Source organism: Silene latifolia, chromosome Y (genome assembly GCF_048544455.1).
Source record: "Silene latifolia isolate original U9 population chromosome Y, ASM4854445v1, whole genome shotgun sequence".
Lineage (NCBI taxonomy): Eukaryota > Viridiplantae > Streptophyta > Magnoliopsida > Caryophyllales > Caryophyllaceae > Silene > Silene latifolia.
In genome coordinates this window covers 250,562,070-250,576,993 of record NC_133538.1, presented here as the reverse complement: position 1 = coordinate 250,576,993, position 14,924 = coordinate 250,562,070, and the positions used below count along the sequence as shown (strand labels likewise).

Below are 14,924 nucleotides of genomic sequence, written 5' to 3'. Positions count from 1 at the left end.
AAGAGATTTTGATGGTTGTACATATGGTAGTATAATTGGAAGTAGAGTGTTGGTGTAGCATAAAGGTAGGACATTTGTTTTGATCAAAGGTCATGACCGTGCTTGTAGTAGTTCGAGGTTTAGCAATGAGAGAATATTTCAACAGTGTTGATAGTTGAATGACAATGATTATGAGTCCAATAGTTTTGTCAGTTGGAAGATGATGTTTATGTGTTTCGTTTTAAGGATGATAGAATGTAACATTCCGTTTTGATGATTGATCTTCTTTTGTGGTTGAGTGCTATTGAGTGTTATGGAAGTGATACAAGGTTGGCGACATTATATTGTGGTTATTGGGTAATGTTATGGAGTCGATTGAGAACCTATGCTATAGTTGAGACGATATCGTGAGCCATGTTGTGGAAGGAAGAGTGGTTTGTGGAGTTGGTGTTAAGTGTCCATGTTTTATAGGTTGGGTTGGAACTTCGCGGTCGTGTTTTGTTTTGTTTTGTTAGTTGTTTTGCTTTGAGTCGGGGTAATGATTCTTGTGGAGACTTGTGTAGTTCCTTAGTGTTGTTATATGTGGTTGGTTTAGTCTTGGGGCGTAGTGTTGTGCTTTGTTTTATAGTAGAGTGTGAACTTCGGGACGAAGTTCTTTTAAGGGGGGAAGATTGTAACACTACGGATTTTACTTGGTGACTACTCGACCGAGTAGCGCCTACTCGGCCGAGTAGTGCTGAGGTTGTGTGTTGTTTTGGTTCTGCCGAGGAACACTCGGCCGAGTATAGTTAACACTCGACCGAGTATGGGACACTCGGCCGAGTATACACTTACTCGGTCGAGTGCCGGTTTGGCGGAGTGTTATTTCGACGGTTTGATTAGGGAATGTTTAGGGTATTTTATATTTCCGCGTCAGTTTCTAATATCATTTGAAAGCTTTATCATTCTACGATCTCTCCCTAATCACTCCCTAATCATCCTCATATCTCGTTGTGTGTGCAAATCGTCGTGATCCTTGCGTGTAGTCTCTTATTCTACTGTTGGTAAGTTTCATTCCCTTGTCATTTGTATTCTTTTGGGGTTACTGTATATATGGAATTGGGGGAAATGGGATTGTGCAATGTGTAATTGTAGTATGTGATTATTGTTGTAGGTGACGACGTGATATTTGTTATGCATTTGTGTGGTTGATTACAGCATAGCGGATTGCGAAAAGGTAGGGTTTCCCTACTCAGTTTACTGTCAATTGATTTGAGATTGTGCTTGTTGTAATTGTTGTTATCTGCTGATCATCGGAGTATGGAGATTGTTGTGACGATGTTGGTATGAGCGGATTGAGATGGCTGTGATGACATGTGATTGTGATTGTGGTGGAGTCACTTGCGGGAGTGGCTTCACACCCTAGTTCGCCCTCCGTGGAACCCGCCACGGGAGGGGATGTGCACATTAAGGGACAGGGATGGTTAGTCGCTCGTTGATGAGCTGGACTAGGTGGGGATGGGCTGCGGTCACCCATCGCGCGGCGAGGATTACCTGTTGCGATGGGTAATGCGGCGGGGCTACACACTTCGGTGTGTAGTCGGTTCTTGTGCGTGAGATCGATGATCGGCTAGCGATAATGTTGTTGTCTTATATTGATTGAGTAGTCGACCCCGTGTTGTTGTTTTGTAAAACTGCGGTGATCCATTCGGGATGGTGAGCAGATTGTGACAGGTGATACATTTATTGAGCTTGGGGGCAGTCATGGGAGAGTCACCACGCTGGATTAGATGACACCATCACGAGCTTTAGTTATTGTTTTGGTAGTTGTTGCCATTTGGATAATTCGTTTATTAGATTTTGGAGACTATGTAACCTTTATAATTACCGTACATTAATAAATGTGTTTGGACTGTTGCTTTTGATATATACTAACCTCGGGCAACCGAGATGGTAACAACCTTTCATGCTGGGGTAGTCCTGGTAAGGTACCTTGGTATGAGGGGGTGTTTACAATAAACGTAAGGGATTTGTAGTAGTGAAATCCCTTGCTTTCTCTACGCTTTTTAAGGCTATTCTCGACGGTTAAAAGTGTTGCCATTTTATTTCTCGACGCTTTTAAAAGCGTGGTTTTTTGGGAAGTCAGGAATTTTTGGCGCTTTTTAGCGTCAACCTTGTCGACGCTTTTTTGTGTCACAAGCAGCGACGCTTTTTAGCGTCAGAGTTTCTCTGCACTTATTTGCGTCAGAAAGTGGAATTTCTCGACGCTTTTTTCGTCTCTAAACAAATTCACTATGACATAATAAAGAGTGTATAGAATACAATAATTCAGACGGAACTCTGATATGTCGGTGCAAGTAATGGAGTAATTTCATATAAATATCCAATGTACAACTATAAAATAACGTACAATGTTTGTTGAAAAAAACTCCATAAAAAGGAACTCATCTGGAGTTGAAATATTTTCTCACACTAAAATCAAATATACATCCATCTACAACAAAAATAAATTTTGTTGAACAATCTGGAAAATATGTCCATCTACTCTTCAATTCTAATCCAACCCTCCCACTGCATCCATCTCATCCTTCCTGCCAAATCAGTGATACATCCATTATTAGTAACCATTCCTTATTCACTCTACATTTCATACAAAATCACAACTTATGTTCCACTTGATCAGAAACAAAGAGGAAAATAGATAGAGAAGGAAAGGATGAGATAGGATGTATACCATATCTACAGGGACCAAATACAATAAACTTGGAGAATAAATGTAAAAATCTCAATATGAGTATTCATACTCATATGCAGCATATTAGCAGCCCCATTTCAGGTTTCAAACATCCAAGCAAATGACACCAAAATGTATGGTTAGATCCGTATAAAACCCATTAAATTTAAGGATTATAACATAAATTTAATATGTGATTTATAGTCATAAAACGAAAAGCATAAAGAAACGATTAAGCAATAGAAATCAACCTCGGGTCCTTTGATGCACGGCGTAAAGAACAGAAATCAACAGCGATTCCCTCCTAATTGTTGCATCCAAGATGTCCGAGATATGCCCTTGTGCTAGAAGTGTTCTCCGATTGCCTTGCAATATAGGGAGAACTTGATGTGAGTTTATGTTGGATGAGAGATCTGAGTTTCGAGAGGCACAATTCCCAAAACCCTAGAATTTTTACAAATGAATGATTAGGTTAGAAGGGAGGAGAAACTCTCCCTTTTGTTCCCTCTCATTCGTAGTGGGTTTCTTAGGGAGGAGTGGGCTTGTCCACTTCCTCCTTATTAAACTCGTGGTCCGATAAAATCCGCTAAGATGTATACGACGCGGTCTAATTATAAACTGTTATCGGTTATCGGAAATCAAGGCATCAACTAATAATACGGGTTAGTTGAATTATTAATACATGTCCGACAAAACAGTATTGTATAATTATATTCAATATACATTTAATTAAATATAAAACGCTTATATTCAATTTTACAAATTAATTGCTTAATTCGTCTTAGCCATTTTTATTTAATCCGTATTAAATAAAATATCTCAACATCACATATTAGACTAATTACTAGTCAAATAACTCGGACTAACTGGTTAGTCAATTTTGGCATCTACATGACTGTATTTTCATACCGTCACATCTCTCAAACGTATCCTATAGGTGTGACTCTTAGGGACCAGTTGATCACCGCCATCTGTATGACAATAACGTCAAACTTATCTAGCAAGCCAACCGTTATTGATAAACGTGGATCAACTGATTATGATACAAAAGTATACCCTTTGATCCTTTTAGAGATTTATAAGTCCTTGCACTAACTGTTAAGGACACCAACCCCAACAAGCTCCCACTTGTCCGTACAAGTGTATGTGCAATGACGTTATCCGCACTAACTGGAGGACACAGCTCCAACAAACTCCCACTTGTCCGTACAAGTGTATGTGCGATAACCGATTCTCATATTCATTTAAAATTTCTCCCACTCAATGTAAAACAATTTGCAGATCTGGATCCACAAAGGTCGTATTTTACAATCGATCTGGATCTAGAGTGGTTTCCCCGACTAGAGAGTAACTTAACTGATAAAACGAATCCGTATCCGAGCATGGCCATGCATTTCGATTCTGACTCCTCGAGTGGCCCCGAGAAACATCGAGTACCGATAAAGGCTGAATATTTCCTTCAACTCGAACTCCTTCCGATCTAAGCACAAAGCATGAAATGACCCGAAACAATCTACTTGGCCCCCTGTTACGGATGACCGTGAGAAAGAAACCAAAGTCACCCAAAATCTGCCTTAGTCTCAAGAGACAGTCGATAGTCAAAAGAATCGACTCTTAGGATCACCATGGAGGTCCTATCCACGACCGGGCACCGAATGTTATAAAACATTTAGGACTCCACGTCGTTGTCACAATTGTGTCCTACGAAATATCCGTATAAATCGCCTCTGTGATTGGTCAGTCAACCTGTTGACTTATGGCTAGTTGAACCCACCATCAACCAACGTCACAAAATAATTGCCAGAGTTATCAGCTCATGTGGGCAATTAAGGACTGAAAAATATAATGTTCGTTCAGTTCACTTTGTGGTGTTCAAAATTTGTCGTACAAATCCACATGAAAAACAAAATATATATAAAATATCAAAACGATGATGTCGTATAGAGTACAAAAGGGAATGAATCGAATCCATAAAAGAGTACTACAACTTAGGAACACGTTTAATTCCCATGGAATTAACGTGCCCTTCATGCTTATCTTGTCGTAATGCTTTAGTGAGAGGATCTGCTATGTTATCATCTGTAGCAATCTTTTCTATCACTACTGCCTTTTGCTCCACGTAATCCCGGATTAGATGAGCTTTCCGTTGTACATGTCTAGACTTGTTGCTAGACTTTGGCTCCTTAGCTTGGAAGATGGCACCACTATTGTCGCAATAGATGGTGATCGGGTCATTCGAACTAGGCACTACATATAGCCCATGTAAGAATTGACGCATCCATATCGCTTCCTTTGTAGCCAGGCACGCGGCATAGTACTCGGACTCGGTCGTAGAATCTGCTTTGAATAGTTTGTTTGAACTCTTCCAGCTGACTGCAGCGCCATTAAGAGTAAAAACGAATCCAGACCGAGATTTCGAGTCATCACGATCCGTTTGGAAGCTAGCATCTGCAGAATCGGTTGCGATAGCTTTTGTTCGCCTCCATAAGTCAATGCCCAATCTTTAGTCCTCCGTAGGTACTTAAGAATGTTCTTGACACCAACCAATGTGGTTCACCTGGATCTTTGTTGGAATCGACTTGTCATACTCAATGCATATGCCACGTCCGGACGTGTGCATATCATGGCATACATGATAGATCCTATTGCCGAGGCATAAGGTATCCGTGCCATGCGCTCTTTTTCTTCCGGTGTCTCTGGTGCCCGAGACTTGCTCAAATGCACCCCTGGAGACATAGGAAGGAACCCCTTCTTGGAGTTAGTCATGCTGAATCTCTCTAGGACTTTGTCTATGTAAGACTCTGGAGAGAGATAGCATCCGTCGTGATCTATCTCGATAGATACGGATGCCTAGAATTCTTTGTGCCTCTCCCAGATCTTTCATCCGGAAATGGTTTTTCAACCATACTTTCACCGAAGTTAAGAGAGGTATGTCATTCCCAATGAGGAGTATGTCGTCAACATACAATATTAGGAAGACAATCTTGCTCCCACTCGACTTGATATATAGACATGGTTCCTCGACCGATCGAGTAAATCCATTTTCTTTTATCACTTGGTCGAAGCGATGATTCCAACTCCTTGATGCTTGCTTAAGTCCATAAATGGAACGCTTAAGCTTGCACACTTTCTTAGGATGTTTTGGATCGATGAAACCTTCGGGTTGTACCATGTACAACTCTTCCTCCAAAAAGCCGTTTAAGAAGGCGGTTTTCACGTCCAATTGCCAAATTTCATAGTCATGAAAAGCGGCAATCGCTAAGATAATCCGAATGGAACGCAGCATGACTACGGGTGCAAAAATCTCATCGTAGTGCAAACCTGGCACTTGGGTGAAACCTTTAGCAACTAGTCGTGCTTTGTAGATATCTTGTCGACCTTCCACAGAATGCTTTATCTTGTAAAGCCATTTGCATTGAAGGGGACGAACCTTGGCGTAAAGTCAACAAGATCCCATACGTTGTTCTCATACATAGAGTCCATCTCGGATTGCATGGCCTCAAGCCATAGCTTTGAGTCGAAACTAGTCATGGCACCTTTATAGGTTGCGGGTTCACTACTCGTTAAGAGTAGAATGTCATCTATGTCATGTTCCTCGACCGCACCAATGTATCATGCGGAGGAATAGAGACTCTTCCCGACCTCCTAGGTTCCTCGGGAATATTTACCGCAATGGGATTGAAGGAATTGGTTCCTCCAATGGTTGCTCGGTGTTTGGTTCCGGAATCTCCGACAGGTCGAAGGTTCTATCACTCTTTGCATTCTCGAGAAATTCCTTCTCTAAGAATGTCGCACTAGCCGCAACAAAAAAACACGTTGTTCGGTTGGCGAATAGAAGTAATGACCACGTGTTCCTTTAGGATAACCTATAAAGTATGTCTTGACCGATCGCGGGCCGAGCTTATCTTCAGGTCTCCACTTGACATAAGCCTCGCAGCCCCAAACCCGTATAAAGGACAAGTTAGGGACCGTTCCCTTCCATAGTTCATATGGAGTCTTGTCAACAGCTTTAGACGGACTTCGGTTAAGTATTAGAGCGGCTGACAAAAGAGCATAACCCCACAACGAGTCAGGCAACACCGTGTGACTCATCATGGATCGAACCATATCAAGTAGTGTTCGATTTCTCCGTTCGAACACACCATTCACCGAGGTGTTCCGGTGGAGTTAAGCGTAGGCGATCCCACGTCTTTAAGGTGTTGATCAAACTCGTGAGAAAGATACTCGCCACCACGATCTGAACGTAGTGTTTTTATCTTTCTACCAAGTAGGTTCTGTACCCTATTTTGGTATTCTTTGAATTTCTCAAAGGATTCACTTTTGTGCTTCATTAAGTAGACATAGCCATATCTACTTAAATCATCCGTGAAAGTGATGAAATACCTATAGCCTTCTCGTGCGGTGATTGACATAGGACCACATACATCCGTGTGTATGAGCCCTAACAGTCGGCAGCGCGCATTCCAACACCTTTGAAGGAAATACGAGTCATCTTACCGATGAGACATGATTCACACGTGCCAAATGATTGAAAATCAAAGGCCGAGATAGTTCCATTTTTAATGAGCATTTTACGCGTTTCTCATTAATGTGTCCCATACGGCGATTACCATAGATACGTTTGATCTTTGTCACCCACCTTTAACTTTTTATTCATTACGTGTAATATTTCGGTCGTCTGATCTAAAACATAAATTCCGTTCATGGAGACTGCCTTGCCATAAATCATATCGTGTAAAGAGAAAATGCAAGCATTATTTTCTATTACAAATGAAAAACCAAGTTTGTCAAGTGCGGCCGAAATAATGTTTTTCGAAAGACTAGGAACATAATAGCAGTCATATAATGACAACTCAAATCCGCTAGGAAGCTGGATCACATATGTCCCCTTTGAGATGGCAGCCACTCTTGCTCCATTCCCAACACGCAGGTCAACCTCACCCTTTACGAGAGGCTCGAGATTTCGGAGGCCCTGCACATGATTACACAGATGAGAACCACAACCAGTATCTAGTACCCAAGTTCCGTAACTTGCATGGTTAATCTCAATCATATGAATAAAAGTAGAAGAAGAAGACATACCAACAGGTTTAACGCGACCCGCTTTTATGTCCTCATGATAAACAGGACATGTCCGCCTCCAATGCCCAGTCTTGTGGCAGTGATGGCATTCCATGTTTTCGGTTTTGCTCTTTGTCGCGCCTGATGAGTTGCTCGACTCACCAGGCCCACTCTTACCTGAACCCGACTTCTTGAACTTCGCCTTACCTACTGCTAGGTTTGCCTGAGCTTTGCCCTTACCCTTTCCCTTGTTTGTCACAACGAGAACATCCTGTTTCATGCTCCCACTGAACTTCATGTCCTTCTCGGTGCATACGAGGAGGAGTGCGATTCATGGGGAGTTTTCTTCAAATCATTCATATAGTAATTCGCTCTAAATTGCGAATAACCATCGTGGAGTGAGTGAAGTATGCGGTCGATCACAATGTTCTCGTTGATCTTACAATCAAAGGTCTCCAGCTTCTCGACATTCTCAATCATGCTGAGAATGTGTGGGCTAACAGGTTGGCCCTTCTGGAGTCTCGCATCAAAGAAGCGAGTGGTATGCTCATAGGTCACGATTCTCGGTGCTTTCGAGAATTCCTTGGTGAGCGTGGTGAAAATCTTGTTTGCACCTTGGGCTATGAAGCGTTTCTGCAAATTGGGTTCCATTGCAAAAATGAGTACGTTTTTAATCGCACCCGCTTCCAAAGCGAAATCGTTATACTTGTCGATCTCGTTAACTCCGGCCCGTGGGGCCTGGTGTGGCGGCATGGGCTCAGCGAAAATGTGAGCTTCCGTCGGCGGGCGATTCCGTAATCTTTGCCTCCCGATCCGCGAGTTTGATCCATCATTCTTCAGTCGAGTTGACTGATTCATCTGATTCATGAAGATCCGAAGCCAGGACTCACGGTCCAATGTGGCACTAGGCATTGGGTCGTTCAAGTGACCAGCCATTTTGTTATTAGCAGTTTATGTGAACGTGATCTACACTGAAAAAGAAAGAAAAACAAAACGAAATAAGCAACTCATCGAGGTGATTTAAGTCTATTTAAAATTCATTTTAACGTGTAGACTCAATGCACTTGCATAATTGATCTCCCTCAAGAATGATACAAGTGATCCCAAGACTCAATTTCTGTAAATTGATAAGCCAACTGTTTAGCTAATTCTTCTGGAAGAACTCTTGGTCGATAGATTTCCGTAAATCCTATCTATAGTCCACCATCGTCACAGGATCGTACGAGTGACAATAGTGTTGAGATAAAATAGGTCAATCGGTTCCAACTTACCCGACGTAGAAGGGGTCATATTATGCCTACCGACGAAGAAGGGACTCATTGGAGTTTGACCTATAAAGACTATTCTCAATTTTTGTTTATACGAGGAAGATCCCATCAACTAAATTATAATTCATATTAAGTGAACGAATAACTAGCGTTTGCGTGAATGAATTAATTTGGGTGATGGCTTAAAATCGTGTGACATGCGAATGTCAAAGAAAACTAACTCGTGACCTCTATATGTGTCAGTTTTCATGCAATTATTAGGTGGTTTGGTTTTTAGGCGGAATATGATGCATACTATCGTTACAATAAAATAAATAAATGAATGCAATACGTAAATAAAAATTTCCTAGTGTGGCCTATCCTAGTAAAAAGAACAAAATACAACTTTGGAATCCACCGTTGGACCCGAAAAGCTTGTCTTGGTGTTCCATCTTTGTCCATGTAGCGGGAGTGAGCATCCGGTCTCCATCTTTAGTCTTCTCAAAAATTACAATTTAAAATATACAAATATAAACCTATTTACATTCTAAATAAAAACTGTAATTAAAAGAAATAAAATGGAGATACGAGATCTCAAAATACAACCAAGACCGTGTTCCATCATTACGGTAACACGTTCTACTAAGGCCACACTAAGTTACAACTGTTTGCAAAATAATTAAATACGTAATTAAAAGGCATTCAAAACATTCAAAATATAAACAAGAACGATAAATTAAAATGCATCAACTAAAAATTAAATTTATTCGTGACATAATTCCGTAATTATGTTAAATTTTTATCCAAACCACCAAAGATAATTAAAATTACATGACAGAACCGCTTTAGTCAAGTTAATTTTAATCCGAGATAATCCGTTACAATAAATCGTTTTAAAGTAACTTTAATTTACGTGGGTGAACCGTTTCACTAACAAGCGAGAGCATAAAAAACGTTTTATGCATTAAAAAAAGGGCGGAAAAAAAAACAGAATTTTTTTTTTTTCTTACTGTACTGCTGTACGTGAACAGTACCAGTACCCCAAAATATTTTTTTTTTTTTTAAATGCTTTGTAAAAAACGGAGCATCAAAAAGCAAAAAAAAAAAATTTTACACGGCTCAAAACGTGAGCAATGAAATATCAAAACAAAACGGTTTGATAAAACACAATTGCAATTTTAATCTAATCCGTATAGAAATCATACTACAATTGTTAATCTTCAACATATTGCAATAATTATCGGTTAAAATTACAACATGTGAAGAACGATTGAAAACAAGAGATCAAACGATCTAACAAAATTTTGTGGCACGCAAATCAATGCAATAAAAACAGAAAACAGGCCGTGTATAGGGAAGGCCACACGGTTTTCATAAAAAAAAACAGATTTGCCGAAAAAAAAAATTGCCACACGAAATTTTATGCAATTATTTTGACCGATCTTTAACATATAGCGATGAATATCGATTACATAGACAATATGTAAAGATCAAAAAGTAAACAATCATCACCGTGTAAACTAGACACGGATCCCAAGGCACAAAACAACAACAAAACGCAGCAAAAAAAAAAAATTATTGCCGAGAAAAAAAATTTGTGCCGTGACAAATTTTTACCCAAAAATCATCGTTTCAACAATCGTTTGATGAAAAACACATATAAAAATTTACGTGGCCTCGCTCTGATACCACTTGTATGGTTAGATCCGTATAAAACCCATTAAATTTAAGGATTATAACATAAATTTAATATGTGATTTATAGTCATAAAACGAAAAGCATAAAGAAACGATTAAGCAATAGAAATCAACCTCGGGTCCTTTGATGCACGGCGTAAAGAACAAATCAACAAATGATTCCCTCCTAATTGTTGCACCCAAGATGTCCGAGATATGCCCTTGTGCTAGAAGTGTTCTCCGATTGCCTTGCAATATAGGGAGAACTTGATGTGAGTTTATGTTGGATGAGAGATCCGAGTTTCGAGAGGCACAATTCCCAAAACCCTAGAATTTTTACAAATGAATGATTAGGTTAGAAGGGAGGAGAAACTCTCCCTTTTGTTCCCTCTCATTCGGCCGTGGGTTTCTTAGGGAGGAGTGGGCTTGTCCACTTCCTCCTTATTAAACTCGTGGTCCGATAAAATCCGCTAAGATGTATACGACGCGGTCTAATTATAAACTGTTATCGGTTATCGGAAATCAAGGCATCAACTAATAATACGGGTTAGTTGAATTATTAATACATGTCCGACAAAACAGTATTGTATAATTATATTCAATATACATTTAATTAAATATAAAACGCTTATATTCAATTTTACAAATTAATTGCTTAATTCGTCTTAGCCATTTTTATTTAATCCGTATTAAATAAAATATCTCAACATCACATATTAGACTAATTACTAGTCAAATAACTCGGACTAACTGGTTAGTCAATTTTGGCATCTACATGACTGTATTTTCATACCGTCACATCTCTCAAACGTATCCTATAGGTGTGACTCTTAGGGACCAGTTGATCACCGCCATCTGTATGACAATAACGTCAAACTTATCTAGCAAGCCAACCGTTATTGATAAACGTGGATCAACTGATTATGATACAAAAGTATACCCTTTGATCCTTTTAGAGATTTATAAGTCCTTGCACTAACTGTTAAGGACACCAGCCCCAACACAAAAAACAGTTGCTTCAAAAGGTATAAGGTAAATTAAAATGACGGCAAAACAGCCAAGCAAAACCATCTAGTAATTAACTTAGGAACATATAATGCAGTACATGAAGGAAGTAAACAGCCTCAAATTCTCCCACGTTTAATTTTGTAAAAAAAAATCTAGAGTAAAGAAAAGCTAGATACGAGAAACGCAGAGAAGAAATAAAGAGGAACATAAAGATGACACTAGGCCTCAATTTAAGTATGCTCAATTCTCCACACGCTAAGACCCCTTTATTATCACATAATAAGAAAAATTAGCAATTACACATTTCAATAATACGAAACTAAGAAACCAAAATCAGTTATCAACACTTACACAATAACAATCTCCAACAAAGTTCCATGAATATCTGAGCAAGTGAAAGTTAAACGACACAGTAATAATGTCAGTTCATCAAATGTTCATTAAATGATCAAAATATTCGTCAAAATGTTTATCATCCAACAAATTCATGTAAGAAATAACTTTGTTTACTCATTTTGATCAATATGTTCCAAGTAACAAAATAAACACCCAAGACAATGAGTGAACTCACCGAAGAAATCAGGATTAGGCTGAAGAAATCCCAAGTCTTCGGTCATTGAACTAATTCAAAAACTGCGGTTGTACCAACGATTTGTAGTAGTAGTGGTGGTGGTGGTTGTTATATCATCAATAGTCCTCGGAACCGTAACATTCCGTACCAATTGTACATAGCATACCAATATTCATTCCTACATTCCATTTGAGAAGCACGAAAAAATGCAAAATGTTAGAAAAATATTTATATTCCAATTAATCTACCAACATTAACCTTACATGGGAATGTATATGATATTGAACATGAGTTTAGGGGGCATATGCTTAATGTTTATGTAACCTGGCATCTATTCCTTGCACCCATGTACAAAAGTACAAAACCACTAATGTCAATTCATTTTAACAAATGTCACATATACGTATAGCATTAAGGGCATCGGGTAACATTACTATACGTCTACTAACCTCTCGAATTTATACTCATTGAACAGCCAACTAAGTGCTTGAAACAAGAGTTAAGATTCAAGCACATATTCACCAGCTTGGTGAAAATTGTAACAGAATTACTGATGACGCGTTCATATTTTGTTTTTTGGAAGAATGAACAATAGTATTATAAAATTAAGCACTATTGTACATAGAGAGTTATCATAACTTCATTTACAGTATATTCTATTTGAGTAAAGTTCAATTATAAGACTAACCTGCTCCTCACCTATTTGTACCTAAAAGCATACGCTATCTTAGCCCATAAGGAAAGGGGAAATATTTTGTAGGCAGTAAGTTCAATGCCTAAAGTAAAACTATATAGATGATATGGACATGCGAGAAAACAACACTTATTAAGCTAAGATATGTATTCGTTGATTTTCGGCAAAGCAACACTATAGCTTAACCATTTCAATAGGAACATAATCATCGTCATCTTTTAAAACACTTCCTGAAGTAAACAAAAATAGCGTAAGTGAAACAACCAGATAGAGGAGAAACCAACTAGCTAACCAGTGCAGATACAAGCACATATTCAATGTAAATACAAACACAAATATTAGTTAAGGAAAAGCTAAATAGATCAAACCACGTACCTTTAAAGCAGTGTGAGCCCTCCATTAATCTGTTTAGGTGCATAGTAAAGATTAAAATTAGTAATTTATACTGATTGGATGAGTATACGTTATAAATTTAAAAGAAATTGATTTTCAGAAAGAGACCCATTAAGAAATATCTAACTCATCAAAGCTTAAACAATCAAATAGGAGATGACAACTAATCAATTTATATCCAACCGCATGCATATGTCAACATTTGCAAGGCTCCAATTGCATAAAAAACAAAAATTAATGTCATCAACATGATAACTATAATAAAATCCAAATCAATGATATACAACACATGGAACAAAGAGATTAAGTTTATTTTTTTCCATACATCTTACCATTTTGTACTCTACCTAAACGATTAGGAGGTGATATGTGCTTAAAAACTAAAGCATAGTTTCATATAAATGATCAATCTTAACCAACCATGCTATCGACACAGCCAGCAACAAAATGAACCAAGTTTCTTTAAAATTTTCACATATTTGAACCAAGCTAACACCCCCAATACTGTAACAAAACAACTTTATATCAGAGAAGAGTTTCAGGTGAAAGGAACAAAATAAACTAACCATGAGTAACTGATGCAAATGACCACAATCAAGAGGTAAACCTTTAGCTTTTATGTTGTATTCTTTCAGCTCTAAAGTCTTCCAGTCACCCCTAGAAAGCAACCAAAAAAAATAAGAAAAGACCAAATACATTAACGATGTAGCACGCAAAAACAATTAAGCGATTTGTCTAAGTTGATGCCAGCAATTCTTATTCATAAATAGGAAATCAACTGATTTCGTTGACAATTGAAAACAACACTATATGTAATACCAATTCATCATTCTGACAAATGTCTACTTCAATATAACTCATACGGAAAAGTGGGATTCATGATGCTAGGCCAAAACCGAAGAAAAAGCAACTATTTACGCAGCTCGTAAATTAATTTCAAACGCACAGCTAACAGCCAATAACATTGAATTCATCCAACAAACAAAAAAGAAACGTTAGTAGAAAGAAATGCAAATACCGAAACAACGGAGGGCAAAGAATTGAAGCAACGAAACTCAGAAGATACAATCTCCGACCTAATTCCGCATAACGATCGAATGCGACCAATTAGGGTTTGCATTTGTAATCAATTTTGAAATTTTGTAAGACGATTTATTCAACTAAAGCAATAATTGAACTCTAAATCACAAATTAAGTAGAAATTACATACACATGAAGATTTGCAATTGAGAGAGATGAGCAATATGACGATTGAATAGCAATTGAAAGCGTTGAATCAGGTCAGCAAGTGAAATGATTTTTTAAATTAGGACTCATAGGAGCACAAAATGAATTAGGTTAGCAAGTGAGAAGATCAACGTGAGGCGGTTTGATTTTTTTGGGGGAATTGAAGAGCGCGAGAAATGAAATTTTTGTAGAGGGGGGTGGTTTTTAATTAAAAATGAATATTATATTAATAAAACGAATATGGGGTGAAAAAATGGGTCGACCACAAAGTGTCGGGAAAGTAAGGGAATTGTAGTAGTAGCTAAAAAAGATTAAATTTGAGAAACATTAATTTATTTTTATTTAGGTTTTTTTG

At 38.3% G+C, this 14,924-nt stretch overlaps 1 long non-coding RNA gene across 1 annotated transcript; it reads right to left on the bottom strand.

The window, feature by feature from the left end:
* Positions 1–2,412: 2,412 nt before the first annotated feature.
* Positions 2,413–14,429, bottom strand: LOC141630934 (uncharacterized). The gene is made up of 5 exons (XR_012537569.1): positions 14,361–14,429; positions 13,909–13,999; positions 13,325–13,353; positions 12,256–12,433; positions 2,413–2,549 (listed from the first exon to the last, which is right to left on the bottom strand). It is a non-coding gene; the product is annotated as an uncharacterized LOC141630934 (long non-coding RNA).
* Between the last annotated feature and the right edge of the window lie 495 nt (positions 14,430–14,924).